Below are 18,504 nucleotides of genomic sequence, written 5' to 3'. Positions count from 1 at the left end.
TTTAACGGAATGCACCATGATTTGGTCATTTTTTATCTCGATTCGAGTCAAATACAAGCCTAAATATGAGTCTGAGAATCGATCTCGGCGAAAGATGCAGATTTTTCGGCATTCAACCACAAACCCGCAAAATCAGCCCTCAGAACCACGATTAGGCCAGTTTTAAACCAGAAGAGAGACTGAAAAAGATAAAATCATGGCGAATTCCGTCAAAATAAACCTTCAACGAGCAAAAAAATGGAGAGTTAAGGGAATTTAGGGTGCAAATTACATCCCAACATTACTCGATTTCCAAGCGCAAATTCCTCTTTAGCTAGGACTGGATAAACTCATTTTTTCTTGGATTCCAAAATTTTCGAACTTTTCAAGAACTTGTCATACTGTGAGAGACTGTCGAGGGTTTCAAGTCAAAAATTTAATCAATTTCCTTCTCGACTAGACTAGAAAATGAGAAAAATTTTGGCTGTACGGTCCTATTCCCGTAAGAAATTGAATAGTTTGAGTTAAGTCAGTTTTTCGATCACAAAAAGGGCTACGTCCTTTCGTCTGAGAACGACAAAATGAGGTATGGTCTGAGCAATAAGACCTCAGTTCAAACATAAACTTTTCCAATTCAGTGAGAAATTCATGGGATTCCTTCGGGTGAAAGCTCCTTTAGGGATGGCGCTTCATATCTGAACATTTTAATGCACGCTCTGAGGGAAGGATACATTTGAGGTGAAATATAAAAGTATGAATTGAAGAGATTAAAATCTTTGCTGATGCTGTCAGACGGCTTGCAGCACCTCGCCGCGCGCGCCGGGTTGAAAAGCAGACAGGAGGAAGCATGAAATCGCTCGCTGCATGTCATGCGCCTTCAATTGATCAGCTATGCAAGAAAACCTACTCAGGAGTTGAAATAGTTGCACGCGTAGAAATGTATGATTTAAAACATGCTTTGGAGAGAGAACCACCGGCAGAGGCGGGTAGTACGTCGACATAGTTATTTATTGTTTTCTATCTTATGCTATGTATCTTCAATATAATATTTTGAATAACCTTTATAATGACGTCACGCTACAAATTAACATAAAGCTGAGGCTGAAACCTACTACAAGAAGGATATTCATTAATGGCTAAAATCACTCGTCTAATAAGGTATCACATTTCAAATACGTTATGTTTAGGATTAATTATGACCCGTTGAAATACTCAAAAAACATACGAGATTTTATACAATTCCATTCAATTACTACTGATCAAGAACATGAAATTCTCCGCGTAAAACTTGATTTATGCATTCCACGATTTCTCATGGCATGATTTGTCTACTGGTTCCAAAATAAGGATCATAGAGAAATGATTGGGTCTGCGTGAGATCCCCCCCCCCCCCCCCCCAACAGATATAACACCCTGGTTTACATCTACACTGTTGCACAGTTGAAAATCTAGAAATGAAAACTTAAGCAGATCTATTTAAATTCTAAAGATTGAAAAGTAGTCGTTTCTTGGACGAAGGAACATAACTCCACTCCGGGGATGCAAAATTTACTCAAACAATTCGATTTTCTACAAGAATATACAAATGCAATTTGCGTTCACAATTTTCCTGATTCTTTCATGAGATTAGATGAAAAATCAGTGTTTTCGGTTAGAACAGTCCAAGATTCTCCTGGTACAGATGCAATTTACAAGGGATGATTCGGAAACAATGAAAAGCAAATACGTTCTTTCGTGGGGGAAACGTCGAAAATAGACAAAATTTCGGTTAAACTGTAGAAAACTTTGATGAAATTCAATTCATGAGTCTTTCATGAGATCAGATGAAAAATCAGTGAAATGTTCGGTTAGAGATGTCCACAGATTCTCCAGGTAAAGAAGTGCAACTTACAAGGGAAATTCGGAATCTTTGAAATGCAGGTACTTTCTTTCGTGCATGGGGGAAACGACGAAATCAGACAAAATTTCGGTTATAAACTATATAAAAATTTGATGAAATTTGATCAAAATTACAACGACGTCTTCAGCTTCCGAGCTGCGAACTTTTCAACTGAAAGCTGTCAAACCAGGGAAGGAAACGCACGCGTAAGCAGCGCGGTATCAGTGGTTCAGCGAGGCGGTAAATCGGAGGCTGAGTTATGAACTCGTTCGATCCCCGGTGCGGATACCAATTAGGGGGGACGCGAGGGGGGTTTGGAGCGGGGGGGGGGGGGGCGTCCGGAGACGAATGTCGCGGGACGGTGGCAGCGAACGAAAATATGCTCAAGTTGGCGGATTAATTACTCGCACCTTTGCGAGGCGACAACAAAAGGCGACGAATAAGCCCTCGCGACCCCCCTCTCCGCGCGCCCCGCGAGAGCCACGCTTAATTTATCGGCCGCTGACGAAAATAATGCAATTCAGCAGACGACCCCCCCCCCCCATCCCCCCTGGCCGAGCCCCTGCGGCCATGGGTCTGCTCTGCTTATCGGGATTTATTGGCTGAGTAATTAAGGCGAGCGTCTCGGCTCCTTCGAGAGGGGCAAACGGCCGGGCGATTTACAACTTTCGCTTCAACTTTCGGGGCAGAACCCGAGGCTCCAGCTGTTACGCCCGCCGAAAAAGAAATCGACTTCCCCGTGACCGAAGGGGTAATTTTCAGACCTCATAAACCTCACTTCATAAGTTTCCAGTCATTTTGCACGCGAGCAGATCGCTTTAGAACTTCGGTTATGAGCAGAACTAGGAAAATTGGGAAGGAAGGGGGGGGGGCAGGAGGTTGCACCGCCGTGCTAAGAAAAAACGCCGTATGAGCTTTCAAAAGTTGCAATGTTTCCTTCGATAAAATACGAATTCACGGGAAAATTGAGAATATTTTACTTGGGGGTTTTCGGGCATTTTTTTGCGCAATTTAATCTAAAATATCTGAAAATTTCAAGGAGAAAAATGTATGAGTTTCCTCAAAAATACTCATAGTGAAAATATACGCAAATTCTCTCAGCTAAATAATTCATCGAGGGAATTTTGGCAACCCTCGAATGTTCATACGGCGTTCTATCTTAACGTGGCAGTACAGTCTTCATAAAAATGACATACCAAACGATATCGAAACGCCAGTTGAACAGTTATGATGTCATTTGCGATTAGTGGATTTGATTCCATTGGCATTTTGACACTCATCTATAAGAGTTTCACCTAGGAGAGATACTTCCTGATAGAAGATTCAGAAACGACGCACCATCACACTCCCATATAACTATGGAAAAGGAGGTGGAATTCATAGTGAATATTTGAGATGTAAGAGAGGTAAGTAAGTCTTGAGCCAAGAAAAACACAGAACCACCAAAAAAAGAAAAGGAAACCGAAAGAAAATGCAGGGCAGAAATTAATGCAGCGCATGAAATTGAAAAATTTGAGAAGGCATAGAGGAAATAGCATACCACACTTATTTTCAAAAAATGCGCTAAAAACACGCGTTATTTACACATCGGTGCATTTGGGGGCCGTATGTAAAGACAAAGTAAGAAAGTAGTGGTAGTATAGTATTTGTGTAACTTTTTATGGGTATTTGTAACTATGCTCTTCCTATCTGCAATTAGGTCATAGGTTTTATTACAAAATAGGCATTTTACATAAATAAATTAAGTTTGCAAGAAAAAGTGTGAAAGTAAGAATAGGGAGCAGGGTTGCCATAATTTCTTCACGTTCAAATTCCCTGACTCTTTTTGCTTTTCCTTGACTTTCCCTAACCTTAGAACCAAATTTACATTTTATTAAAAAAAAAATTTCTTCCTTTTTTGATTCTTTAAAAAAATTCGCCGATTATTGTTACACTATGATCGGTAGATGTGTCCGAAACTCCCTGACTTTTCCCGATCATTGCGAATTTCCCGACTTTCCCTGATTTTCCCGGGTTTCCAGACCGCCAACAACCCGGGAAGAGCCTAAGACACAGGAAAAATGCTGCAGTAGTGTAAAAATGGAAAGGAAAACAAGAAAGAGAGAAAAACGTCAGCTGTTACATAGAGAGAACGAGCTCAATTCGAGCATTATCAGTAAGTGAGCGATTTTGGGTAATTTGATTGTTAAACGCGGCAGCACTTAGACAAGACAATTGCGGAGACAAGAATGCTGTCTCGAACGCTTGATATATGGTTGTGTCGCTCCCGCGGTCTATATTAAAGATGCAGCCACGCTGCGTGTGCGTGCAATCGTGCATGCACTCGAGAGAATGGAGGGCTTTGCCCAAAACCACTGCTCCGCGAAATACGCGAGCTTTCGCGGATAAAAGCTGTCCAACAAGTGATGATAAATCAAAGAGCAAAGAGAACTGGTGGAGGGGAGCAGCGAGAAAATCAAAATCACTCCGCCTTTCACAATTCAGCCTCCCCGAAGCCATAAATTCTTAGCCGGGTGACAAGCTCCCTTGAATTCTAAAATTGCCCCGGGGTTTAAGGTTTTTGAGCCAAGAATTTTCGGACTTTTTCGGAATGTAGTGGAATGAAGATAATTTTCACGGGGCACATTTCGCGAGAATTTTGAGCTTTGCCAATAGAGCGTAACGGGTGTGCTTGGCGCCACTTATAAGAATATTCGACGGGACGGGGAAATTCAAGGTGGACTTGCAAAGCTTCGGCCCTCGGGATTGGGGTCGGTATGAGGTTTTTTTTTCATCCTTAGAATCATTCACACATACTAAAAATTTAAAATGAGTATGAGAACCGTTTTCGGGATATTGGAGGGGGGGGGGGGGGGAGGGGGGGGGAGTCCCCGATTTTCACTCATTTCTGAAGGCATTGATTGAAACATGTTCGGCTACTTGCGGCCCTCTTTGTGCACTTGTGCAGGGCTCTTTCATGGTTGAGATATAAACAGTGACTTTACCGAAATTTCCCAGACTTTTTAAAAGTCAGGGAAACGTTATGTAGTTAACCAATTGCACGTGTATAAAAAAAAAGGGCTCGTTTTATTTTTGAGAATTTTACTGACCGAAGCCAATATCTAATTTATTGCTCAATATTCTGTGCTTATTGATATCAATGCCTGTGTGTATTTTTTCAGATTGTTTTATTCACGATTAGTATAGAAGCCTCGTTTATCTACGAAAGCATTCCTAAAACAACTAACAAATGAGCTGCTTGGAGGAAAAATTCAGTTTTATTACGTCAGAGGAGAAGCAAAAATAATGTCGTTACGACTGGATTCAAATGGGATGAGTTCACTAATATTTGTTTCTAGGAAATGATTCACTTCCATAATAGATTGATTGATTGATTGATTTTATTTGCATGCTTTGATAATCCGTGCCAAGAGGAGACTTTAAACTCTTTTACGAGCGCTTTTCTCAAATTATTGCACCGAAAAAAAGTGTCTGGAGGATGTCAAGCATTTTCCCGTTTCCGAAAATCCCGATGAAAGAATATTTTACAGGGATTCTAAGATTATTTTAGAATTGCGAACTTATAACATTTTCTGAACTTTTCATCTGATAGTGAATCTGGACATAGGATGAGGTTTGAAAAAAATTAAAATATTATTTCACTTCTTTTGGATTTTAAAAATTTTCCGAGTTTTTATATGATCACCCTAAACCTCTCATACTCAATGGTTTAGAAGATTATTTTTCTAAAGTCTGCAATTCTTCGCAAAGAACGAACACCATGCGTGACACTAACAACCCGTCATCTGCAGTCAGGCCAGTTAACACCCGATGATAAGAACTGTCACTGTCACAGATTGAAAGTGTCATCTCAACCTCTGTCACAACATACATGATTATCAAAATATTCATTTAAAATGTTTTCTCTTCAGTAATAGTTTAAAAAGCTGTAAGTTCTTGGCATTGTGATTGAGAGTCTTATGAATAAAGTCACAAGTACAGGTGTTGCAAATAAAAGGTGTTGAGTGCATGTGTTTAGATGCGATTTAAACAAGAGGGTTATGAAAATAATTAGCTTTAGAGAGGTGTCCTAGCAACATTTAAGTCTGGCAGGTATGTTAGAATTTTTGCTTAAACTTCTGCTAGAAATATCCTATTTTACAGTTAAGATCGGGTTCACTCAACCTTTATGGTGGCAAAGACGACGTCACACTTAGACAACGATGACTGCACTCGATTTTGGTTTCTGTTTAGTCCGGAATCATGCTGTAAGTCGCTATTAGGTCGGTGAAATACTGAAATCGGTTACGTAAAAGATTTGCGTACACATTTGAAAAATAAGTCTCATTAAAAGAGAAGTCTCCCTGAAAGTCCCTCAAAAGATATCTAAAAAATCAGTGAACAGCCCTCTAAAAAAATTAGGTTACTGTTCCTAGTCGATGCCACTCGGAAAATTACTAATTTAGATAAAATTCATCGCGACAAAAAGCCTAGAGCGCTTTAAGTTATTGTTCAAGAGTTTTCCTTTCCAAATTTTCCAACCTTTCAGGTAATCCTTGACGCTTTTCGGTTTTCCCATGCCTTACTTTAAAGCTTCTACGACACTTTCTGTTATGATTCCAGTCTGACTGGGGAGCGATAATTCAAATGCAACCAAAACCAAGAAGTAAACGTGCGCTGTTAATTTTGGGTCTGTTTTTCTTCGGGTTGCATTGACTAAATCTTTGAATTGAAAATTTGCAACATCGTTCAAAAGAAGGCGCAAACCGCCAGGATAAAACCAGGATCGTATTAATGATAGTCCTGAGCGCTAGCCACTCGCGAGGCGCAACCTTTGTATCGCATGGAGAGAAAAGAGAAATTGGTTCAGCAGGACGCTTCCTTCATCCCCAGATCAACTAAAAATTAAGTCTATTAACCAAGTCCTTCTGTTGAATCGACCGACAACTGACACCACGAGAGGATGCAATATTATTTTTAGCGAGTGCAGTATTTTCGGAAGAAAATACACTAACAGTCTCAGAGTATTAAGCTGGCTCTATACTATGCACTGGAAAAAAAAAACACATTGGATCTAGAGTTCAGACTCTTGAAAACATCGACAAGAAAAAATACTCTTGATTCAATCAGATTTTTGCTTGGATCAAAAGGAAATCCGCTCAAATTAAGAGGCTTGGTTCTTGATTCAAGCAAAAATCCGATTGAATCAAGAGTATCTTTTCTTGTCGATGTTTTTCAGAGTCAGGATTCTAGATCCAGTGTGTTTTTTCTCCAGTGCACGGCACTCGGCGAGTTTTCCTTGCCAAATGTCGAGTATTTAACGAATCCCGAGTAGTCTGGATGGAACACTAAGCATAAACACGGAAATTTCGAACGACGTAGAGAACCTCAATAAAAGATCAGTAAAAACACTCGGGCGGCGATCATGGGATATTGAAGGGACGAAATGCAGACAAACCTGACGGGGCTTCCTGGGGTACGGCGGGGGAGCTCCGATCCGGGAACCACTACACACGCGGCGGCGGCGGCGACGGCGAAAAATCCGAACTCCCGGGTTCACGGACGGGGGGGCCGACGGGGGGACGGGGGGTCACAATTAGTGGCAATAAGCCGCGCACAGATCACGTCGATGGGGTCGACACGGAAATCGGGCGGCGCGTCGCGGCGGCGGGACAGGTAGGAGAGCGGCGCGGCGGCGGAGCGAGAGCACGTGTGTCGACTACTACGGGGGCCCGGGGCGGGGCGGGGGGGGTGGTGGTGGGCGCGGGGGTTGCGTACGGTACGAGGGAGGAAAGTGACGTCACACCGGGGCAACGGGGCGACGGCGGCGCAGCGAGGACGAGGGCGAGGACGCGACTGAGGGCAGCTCCGTCGTCGTCGACGTCGTGCAGTCTGCTGCGCGTCTGTCGTCTCTGCGCCTGCCTACACCGCGTGCCGGCCGCTCGTTCGCTCGCTCGTTCGTTGTACTCGGCGCGGGCTCCGGGCGCCAACCCGCGCGAGCGCCCTCCCCGCCGCCCCCCGCCCCGCCCCAACCTCCGCCTTCCAGGCTTCCAGCTCCGCGATGCCAATTCGCGCCAATAGCGGCTAGCCTCCCCCGAGTCCTCAAAGGACGTTAATAGTCATCACGTCGCGGCTGGAACCGGACGATAACATGGGCTCCTAATCGTCATCTTCGGGGCCGTTCATAAAATACCTGATGCTCTGAGAAGAGGGGGGGGGGGGAGTACACCCCGTTTCGTTTCGTTTATACACCCATAAAAAAGCGCCTCCCCCGCGATGCCAAAGGCTCAAAAACTTCTTGACCACGAGACCAGGCGGGTCGCGAGATAAAATGAAGTGGCCCTGTAAATAGAGTACGTGTGTAGGGAGAGAGTGCGGACGACATGACGAAATATGGAGCTCTTAGAGCCCAAAGGGGCAGCCAACCTACTCACACGAAAAAAGTCATTGCCAATATTCTGATCAGACCAAGATGGCCAAGGATGTTCATAAGTTAGCGTCCTTCCGCAAAAATGAGAAAATTTGTGCAAAAACCAAGTTAGCTTTACGAACAACGAGTCGTAACAGTTGTAGTAATACCCTAACTTGATGTTTATTCAAGGTTGCAGAATCCTCAAATAGATGTAAAAAAAAAAAAAAAAAAAAAAAAAAAAAAAAAAAAAATTCTGGACAATTTGAGTTTATTTATTGGCTGCCCTTTGGGGTCCAACGAGCTACGGGACCTAACCCTGAAAATTACCGATATGCCAGTACTCTCCCCATACAGGTACTCTACCAGTAAATGGGTTTTAAATAATGGGAAGGTCGACTATGTGTCGTCGTTATTCGCAAAACCGCGGTGGAAGTCACGCGTTTTTTGAAAGATCGAAGCATTTAATACGTACCGAATCATTAGAAGGTCATATTATGGAAATATCTGAGGAAAAAGCGGTTTTTAGAGCGGGAAGGCCAATTTGAAAAGTGGGAAAGTCAAGGACTTTCTGCATCCCTTCCCGATGCGATTGTCAAAATTCAGATGACCTGCTCCGGAAAGTTACACGCCAAGGTTAGGTTAAGGTAGCCGTGCTACGAGCATAGGTAAGCGTAGGTAAACCTACGCTAGTAACAAAGCTACCTGTGAGTGACGTATCCAAAGCGCCTTAAACGATAGACTGATTTAGAGACTTCGTTATTCGATATAATATCAAACTCAGTGGTTCAAACCGAAACAAAAATCATAACCTCGTGCAGAAATTCTGAGAGAGTTGGCTGAATAAATTCATTACTATTTAGTCATCGGCAAATCATAAATTAATTAAGGACTCATTAGACACTAGAGATTTCGATCGCAAGAAGCACTTGGACGCATCGATTTTACCACCATGGCGCAATGGCAAATCAGAGAAAAGGTCATGTATTTGTTTACCTTTGAACTATCGCGCAGCCACTAAATCAGTCTATTATTACTGGTCCAAAGTCGATCACATTGCCTAATCGAGTTCTTGAAGGCGCGAGTGCCTCAGTCTGTGTCCGTGCCAATGGTTCACTGAGAACGAATGAACGGGAAAGAGCACGAATCGCAGCAGAAAGTGGAACCCCCGATAGATTTACCAGCAGTAATAGCTGCTTGCAGTAAGTTCTACCACGTTCGTTTAGTTTTATTACCATTAGGATATGAGGTTCAGTTCCCACGAAGCGGCGAGCAGCGCTCTAATCAGCTCGCCTTCAAAAACTCGATCAGGCAATTTAAACGGCTCGGGAGCAGCAATAGCTGCTTGCAGCGATTTGAGCACGTTTCCTCTGTTATTCCGACTGCAGTGCGGAAGCTCATTTCTGAAACTCCATCCTTACAGTGGTCTACGTGTAACAAGTTTGCCTCCACGAAGTCGCCACGGCAAAATGCTCCAAATGAGAGCGGCAAATCTGTTTGCTGTACACTGGAAAAAACACACATTGGATCCAGAGTCCAGACTCTTAAAAACATTGAGCAAGAAAAAATACTCTTGATTCAATCGGATTTTTGCTTGAATCAAAACGAAATCCGCTTAAATTAAGAGGCTTGGTTCTTGATTTAAGCTAGATTCTGATTGAATCAAGAGTACTTTTTCTTGTCGATGTTTTTAAGAGTCTGGACTCTAGATCCAATGTGTTTTTTGCCAGTGTAGATTGTTCTGCTTGAGCGACTTAAGGGCAATTAACATTTACAGGCACTTCTGTAGCATTTAGGAGGAATATTCTACAGTTGATCAATTCATTGATGATTTCAAAGCATTAAAATAGGAAAATCTCCGGAGGTCAAATCACGCTGGGGCACGTAACGTATCGGCTATGGGAATAAATTTCGAGTATAAATGTCTTTTTCATTTATTTTTTTTCGGATTTGCGGTATTCACCCGGGATGTAGTTTTAAAATAATTTCAAACTCTTTTTCGGGTACATATTGTGAACAAATACCTAACGGAAGGCAACGTGATGCGACGTACATATTCTTAGAAATATCTGAAAATCGGAAACTTAACAATCGATCACCAAATAGATCTCTGTCTCAAAAATGTCAATGGTCCTCCTTAAGGTGTAACCTCAACACTTAGAAGAATGATTTGATAGTCGATCGATCAGTTGAAAGTTTCTGGATTTTTGACGTTCCTTTATGGCCTGGTTACACGATCAAATTCCCGTCAAATTCCAATCAAAATGATGACCAAGATGGCGATTGATAGTTATCTAGATTGATGAGTAAAATTAATTAAAACAGCGTGTCGATTGAAATAAGCACGAAATAAGCACGGTTGTGTGGAAATCAGATGAAGGATGAGCCCCACAGCTCCATCATCTACCATCAAATTTTTGCAGGCCACAGAAATTTGATGGTAGATGGTGCGCACCAGTCACCATTTGATCGGAAATTGATGGAAATTTGAGCGTGTAACCAGCGCATTAAATTCTTCGAGAAGTACATTACGTAGAAGTCCATAAGGTATTTATACACAATATGTGACATCGAAAAATTTTGAAATAACTCCGTAAGTACGTCTTGAGCGAAAATCGCAATCGAAAAGAAGACAAACTCGATGACGACGATGAGTCCAAACCGCACCACCGACCAATCAGAAGCGCTATGTCGGACTTCAGTGCGGTCGCGACTCGTCTTAAGTATATTTAAGTACGCGGTGAGAGGACCGACGAAATTCAGCCCCTGGGGTAACAATCGCTCTCCTAGAGTATGTCGGACACCAAGCGTCTGGAATGGAAACACAAGACTTCTGAGTTTTAAGGATAGGTCGGTTCATGTGCGAGTTGCACCATTTTACAAATCCATTTTGTGATGCGTAACGCACCATACTTTGACTGTGCCGTTTCGCCACCAGAAAGTGCAGTTTCCCTATCACTTCCTTGCCATTTCCAGCACTCTTCCGACAATGGAGAATCCGCACAACATTTTATTGCTGCATGTGAGAGTGCCTAATGAGCTGCGTTCGCAGTATTTTTCAGAATTTTTTTCTGACATGGGAAATTGGAGAAAAATAAATATAAAAATGAGAAAATGCACCGCCTTGTGACGTCATCTGGCGGCATTTCCCATTTAAACACATGTATTTTAGCAGACAAGGTTATTTTGTCATATTTTCTCCAATAATTGTCCAATTTAGAAACCAAGGATCCCATTTAAACACATGTATTTTAGCAGACAAGGTTATTTTGTCATATTTTCTCCAATAATTGTTCAATTTAGAAACCAAGGATATCCTCGTACTCAGTTTTCCTGGCAGTATCATTTTAAAGATGAAATTCACAAAATTTATGACACTTGCAAATTCTCTATTACATTGACGAATGTCATTATCAACCGGGTGACGACTGAAAATACCACAACTCAGTAACTTTCCCAACAGAAAATCCCTGATAATTTGTGTAAAATACCCCGACTTCTCAGAAACAGTAAAACGCTTAGTAAGGTGTTCTTTCCACTGAATTTTCACTTACGTATCTTCATAGTTCCCCGACTTTTCCAGGTTTCCACGAACTGTCACCCATTGTGGTTTCCTCCCTAATTAGTGGTTTCAAGGAACGCACGATTCAACGTGAGTGCCCAAGTTCCTGCTGTGCAAGTTATCATTTATGAGTCCAATGCAATAACAATCAGATACGTGACAGAGTCCATCATGTAGGTACAAAGCCACACACATCACGTTAGGCACAACTGATTGGCTGGCAATCCATCAATCATACCATAATGGTGGTCTCGTTGTTTAAAAAAAAGAATGGGTCAGCCCCATCAAGAAATGCAGCCAAGTAAGTATACATAAACCGGGTAAAATGACTTGAAAATCATGATGGTCACTCTAAAAAAGTCAGAAATTCGCTCCTTAATTCGTGCGCAATTAGCCTAGCTTGGAGCAGGCTTTTTCAAATTTACAGCATCTGGGAGCAGTTTTCCAGAGACCAGAAACGATCAAACGGCAATTTCAGGCTGTCTCGATGATTGCAGTTCAGGTGCAGATTGGTCGTTCTTGTTCACTTATTTTGTTTACAAACAAAACATGATTTTTGATAATGATCCATGTCCTCGCATATTATCTCTCCGTTTCATTGATCAGCAGCTTATTTTGATTAATATACTTAGAATTGTCAAATTTCGTTAACCGCAAGTTGCCGTTTCTTGTTTTCAGATACGGTGACTGAAAACTGCCCCCAGACGCGAGAAATTCAAAAAGCAAGTTGCAAACTACGCGAATTGCGCACTGATAAGTAGATTACAGACTATTTCAATATCACCATCATGATTTTCGTGCTACTTTACCACTACTTTGAGGTCAGTTCACACGGCTGTATTTTTTACGAGCGTTTCAAGATTTTTTTTTCTTTTTCTGCTGTTTTATGGTTTTGTGTCTAGCACCCACAGCCAACTTTAGACTAAGTCCATTGTCCGCGGACATCGAAGGATTTAGGCGCATCCATGCTCCAGGCTTTTCAAATTTTCAGGTGTGTTAAAAGTTGTCATTGCTTGATTCCAGATACATGGACTGGACCTACCCCCAAACACGGAAAATTTGAAAAAGCGTGATGCAAACTCCGCAAAATGAGCCTAAGGCGTAGATTTTAACCTGAGGCTGTTACCATCGTAATTTTCGTGTCATATCACCCCTCAGACGTCTCTCAACACGGCTGTGCGTCTCGAGTGCAACAGACGCATCCTCTCCCTATCCTGGCCCGGGCGATGAGGGAGCAATCCCGCCGAACGAGTCTTCATGTCTGGAATTCTGGACGGCGGGTGAGGCTGAGGCGCGAGCCGGCAGCGACGCTTCTAGTTTTCATTGATCCCTCCTCCTGGCTGCCGGTCGCCATGACGACGGCATCCGAGTAAGAGCGATAGTAGCACCCGCTCCGAGTTGCGAATCCGAGCGGGGGAGGGGGATCCGCGCGTCGGGCGGGGGCGGGGGAGGTTCGCGACTGCTGCACTTGCACTCGCGACTCGCGGCGGCCGCTGCACCCCCGCGCGGGCGCCCCGCCGTTGCGACCACCACCGCCAGCCTACCTCACCCTCTTCTGCGTCGGCCTACGCCGAGCCGCGCTCCGCTCGGCTGCGCCGCGACGCCCCCGGCCGCGGGATCACCGCCGCGCCGAGCCCATCACCTGCACCTACCTCTACTCTCACTTCCATGACGCGTGCCATAAGGTTACCAGGCTACGTTGTTTTAACTGCATTTTGATGGAGGGCCAAGTAGTGTGGCGGGCTTTGCGATATATCGAATGATCTGCCACTTAAACCCATGGAAAAGGATCGATGAACAGGGTATTCGCAACGAACACCTTAGTAAACGATTCTTTAACATACACTGGAAAAAAACACACATTGGATCTAGAGTCCAGACTCTTAAAAACATTGACAAGAAAAAATACTCTTGATTCAATCGGATTTTTGCTTGACTCAAAACGAAATCCGCTGAAATTAAGAGGCTTGGTTCTTGATTTAAGCTAGATTCTGATGAAATCAAGAGTACTTTTTCTTGTCGATGTTTTTAAGAGTCTGGACTCTAGATCCAATGTGTTTTTTTTTTTTTTCCCGGTGTAGCTTTAAATGGGGATATATCAATAATCGATCATTCGGAGGGTGGGGGGAGCACCTGCACACTTCCTAAGTTACTACCTGGGAAGTGTGCCGCTCCCTGCTTGGACGGCCCATCGGTGGGTTCTAAGCTTCCCTGATAAGACCTACGCTCCTAGTTTGGCCTAGTATGAACAAACAAAATAGCGACAGACTTCTGGGCCCAAATTTTGTTGGTTTACGGTCGGTCGCAAGTTGAGAAACCTAACCTCTATATTCGACTTCCAGTCGCGATAACACTATATATTCTAAACTCAAGCTGCACGCAAGTTGAGCTTTTTTACAGCAGGGTCGAGCCATCTTTAGTTTCTCAGCGTTGCGAACTATTAATCAGTGACCGATAACAAAGTCAACATCCTTGCCTCAGCTTGCAGCCGACCGCAACTCTGCCAACAAGCTTCGGGCCCTGGGCCCAAATCTTGTTGGTTTATAGCCGACCGCAAGTTGAGAACCCTGACCTCAAAATGAAAACGTATTTAGTGAACTAAGGCCAGATGAGGCCAGGGGAGCTACTGGGGGTTTCAGAAATCACTTTACATAACTTTTTAAGTGCCAAAAGGAAGAAGAATGTCATAGCTAGAACCTATGACTCTTCAATTTTAACAAAAATTCCTTTAACTTCCGTAAAAGCTCAAGGACTCCTATCAAGCTGTAAGAACTCGAATGACGTGAACCTTAAAATAAAACACAGCAGCCCCCCCCCCCCCCCCACGCGAGGAGAAATTTCTTGATTCTTGGAGCTGTACACTGAAAAAAATGTATGCACTCACACAACGTTTCTTGCGAAAAAAAACTTCAAAAACTTAAAAAAGTTAAGTTCCAAAAACTTGCAACGTCGTAAATTGAGAATGTACGAATGTTTTTAACTTCACCGTCAGTGATGAGGTAATGTGTAACTGCGCACGCTCCAGAGGGCGCAACCTTAGCGGTAATCCTCATCTCCTAACGTCTAGTGGAAGCGACACTGTACAAGGCGCTTTGAGCAACTATTCCGCCTCGGAAGTATTGCACAGTATCAGACGAAAATGAAGGCGCACTACCGTTTGTGAATGGACTGGTATCGTTCACCACTGCGCGGAGTCCTACTGGTCTTACGATATGCGGCTTTTGTTTGATCGCTTTTTGTGAAACTTCATACCAGGTGGCATTTTTCGACGGCAAACTGGAATTGTAACTCAAATTTTCAAATCCGATGGTTTAAGATAAGATGCTGTTATTCGAAATTATCCAACTATGCAATTGAGATATCTTTTCAAAAGAATAAATTGCGAAACTAACATGCGAAACTGAACAAAATTCAGTTTCAAAATGGATGAAGCCTCAGCTAATTTAAACCTCGATATCGGCGCGCTATCCAACTTATTGTAGTGAAACTGTTCGTTCCTTTATTTCTCTATTTCTTTTTCATATTCTATTATTTTTTAATTTCTCTTTTGATCATTCGGAGAGACAAAATCAAAGTTCATACTCTTTCATCGTAGACGCGAAAGCGCAAAAGCGGGCTGATAATAAAACTGATTGCCAGTCCGCTAGCTTCGACGCTTTTTCTCCTCTTCGGGCCCGTTTACTACAAAGGCTGTCAATTTTTGATCCGTCATAGTTTGAAGTTTTCTACTCATACTGTTTTATTTTCTTTTTAACAAAGGTAATCATTAAGAAGAATCTGTAGCACTTCAAAGGAAGATACAATAGTCGATTGATCGATTGATAATTTCTCAATTTTAAGATACTTCATCAGCAAGTAGCTGAACTTGAGACCTCGAGCAACTGATCGACAGCGACAGGGTGGCTGGCAAAATTTCATTTATTATTCCCTGACAACTTTTCCCTGATGACTTCTTCTAATGAAATTCTCTGACTTTTTTACGATAACGTAAGGACACTTTATTTATGTGGTCAAAACGTTGGCACAAAAGCGCGATCACCTGGCCTGCCACGAACCCGATTTTCATGTGGACCCAGCTCCACAAAAAATTCCCTGACTTTTCCCGTCTTCCCGGTCTAGCCACCCTGGGCGAGCAGCTTTATTGCTTTCATTTACAGTGCAAAATGAGCGCAGAAAACAGTATGAGTAGAACGTTATGAGCCTCTACAGATGGAACAGAACTGAGAGAAATTTCATACAAGCAACTATTGCTGCTCCCAATGCGAATAAATTGCCTGAACGAGCTTTTGAAGGCGCACTGATTGGAGCGCTGCTTGCCGCTTCATACCGTAATGTAAATAAAACTAAATGAACAAATTTGAGCTACTCTAAGCAGCTATTGCTGCTGGTACACCTGTTAAGGGTTCCAATTCCAGACGCAGTTTGTGCTCGTTCCCGATCATTCGTCCTCAGGAAACAATTGGCAAGCAAAACGGCGACATGGACTCACACCAGTTCGCCTTCAAGAACTCGATTAGGCAATCTGATCGGCTTAGGAGTGGAATAGTTGCTTACAGCATTTTAGCAAGTCACTGATATATAATTAGACTGCGTTCAGTAGAAAGAAACCAAGTCACATCAGCTATTGCCATATTTCCTCGGGCAATGTAGTTTTAAACATGAAAACGGTTGTACGAATTTGTGTGCGAATTATGACTTTTTATCATAGAACGAAGGAATTCCTGAAAACGTTCAAAACATCCGCACGAACGGTCTCTTGTAAAATATTAAATTGCCCAGTAGAATTTAGCAATTAGCTGATGTTGCTTGGTTCCTTTCTGCTTAGCGCGGTCCAATTACAGAAGCGCGCGTACGTCTCTCTACATGCGGCGTTTGCGTTCGTTTCACCGGGCCTGCCTTTATTAATTTGCACAGGAAATTTGATCGATCGGGAGGAATGTTAGTTGCTGACCGTAGTTCGTTCGTGTTTATTCAATTTCAGCGGCATTAGCACATTAATTAATCTATTCATAGTGTTCGGCGCTGGTTTCGCTGCGTTACTCGTTTTACTTAATGCGGGGGAACGGAACTAGGTAATTGTAAGTCTGACTCGGTTTACACAGACTCCAGTGGCGTGGCGTGAATATTCAATTATCGATATCTCGCCATTTGAAGCTATGGTAAAGAATCGATTACCAAGGTGTTCGCTGCGAACACCCTGATAATCGATCTTTTTTCATACGTTTGAATGGCGTATCAATCGATATATCGCAAAGCACGCCACGCCACTGACAGACTCCTGCGAGTGGGGAATTCTATCAACAAACTAGCGTGGAGCCCCTTTGTTTCCTCAGCAATCTGGCTGCTTTCAGCTGAATCCAGCCCCGGCAGGAGCTCCAGTTGATTCGAGGAGTATGAGAGGATTGCCAAGATTTAGCAAAGACGATTAGCGAGCAGCGGCTAAGCGGCATCTCCACGAAAGCTCCTCTGGTATCATTTCTGTACCGGTAGCAGCGGCCTGGCGTGCTTTGCGATACATCGACCCATCCGCCATTTAAACCTATGGAAAAGGATCGATAAACAGGGCGTTTGCAACGAACACCCTAATAATCGATTCTTTGCCATAGCTTCAAATGGGGGAATATCGATAGTCGATTTTTCCCGCCTCGCTACTGACTGGTAGTAGCGTCGCGTCGCGTCTCGTTCTGTACCTATCCCTCCCTCCGCACCTCTCTTCCCTCCACGATTGAGCGGAAGAGAGCGCAGTTTTGATAGGTCGAGATTCCGCTTAGACGAAGTCAGATCGACGCTTAATCGGGGGCGGGGGGCTTTCATCCACCTCCTGAACAGAAACCGCGGCGCACGGTGTAGCGGCTTGGATTTAAATTCGAACATGTTTCAGGAGGGGTTTCTCTCGGGTTTCCTTCCGGAGTGATTCAACTTTTCGGACGAATCGTACTTTCCCGCACGAAGGAACGTAACTCCATTCCAAGGTTGCAAAATTGACTACAGGAAATTCGAGTTTTTTTTTTCAAGAATATACCTGTAAAATTACTGTCCAAAATTTTTCTAATTTTTTCATTAGTTGTCTTTTCATTATGAGAACAGACAATTTCAGCTGCTTCGGAGCATTTACAGTTGCTGGCAGCACTTGGGGCACGTAGATCCCCAATTATCCTTCCTGGAACACGCAAAAACAAATTGGCGTAGCGCTACTCGACCCCCCCCCCCCCTCCATCCAGAGTAGTATGTATTTTATGAACGGCCTCCAAGGCTGAAAATTGACTTACCGAATTTAAATTTTCATAAGTATACAACTGCAGTTCCTACGCAACATTTCACTGATTTTTGCGTGAAATCAGAAAAATATTCAGCGGAATCGGTTCAGGATTGCCACAAAATTAAGAGAATGAAATTCCCGGACATTTCCCTGATTTCTCCGTCACATCTTGGTAAAATTGCCTCACAATTGAGGATACGCCAGATGCTTAAAAAGACATGATTTGAAAAAGTTTTTGGGCAAAATTAGTCACCCAAAACGTCAAACCCCTTCTAGAAAGTAAATAAAGGTGTCTTGACAATTTTTCCCGGAAATTTTCGTCATTTTCCTTCGCTTCTTAAAATGGAGATGTTGCAGTGTGAGGAATTTGCGATTTGACTGTTAATTCTTACGTAAAAGTTCGCGAGAAACACGATGGAGCCACTGGTTTTCTCTGA

The 18,504-nt window shown here is 43.1% G+C and overlaps 1 protein-coding gene across 5 annotated transcripts in view; it reads right to left on the bottom strand.

The window, feature by feature from the left end:
• Positions 1-18,504, bottom strand: part of mub (poly(rC)-binding protein mub) — a 155,558-nt gene that overhangs the window by 68,717 nt on the left and 68,337 nt on the right. The window contains exon 1 of one of the 5 annotated variants that reach the window (XM_019059400.2): positions 7,296-7,560. The exons of the other annotated variants lie outside the window; for them this stretch is intronic. The gene's annotated coding sequence lies outside the window, so the exon portion shown is untranslated. Of the gene's footprint in view, positions 1-7,295; positions 7,561-18,504 lie in introns of those variants that run through there. 5 annotated transcript variants of the gene reach the window in all.

Source organism: Bemisia tabaci, chromosome 4 (genome assembly GCF_918797505.1).
Source record: "Bemisia tabaci chromosome 4, PGI_BMITA_v3".
In the NCBI taxonomy this organism is placed as follows: domain Eukaryota; kingdom Metazoa; phylum Arthropoda; class Insecta; order Hemiptera; family Aleyrodidae; genus Bemisia; species Bemisia tabaci.
Note: the sequence above shows the minus strand (reverse complement) of the source record. Positions and strands in the feature narration are given on the sequence as shown.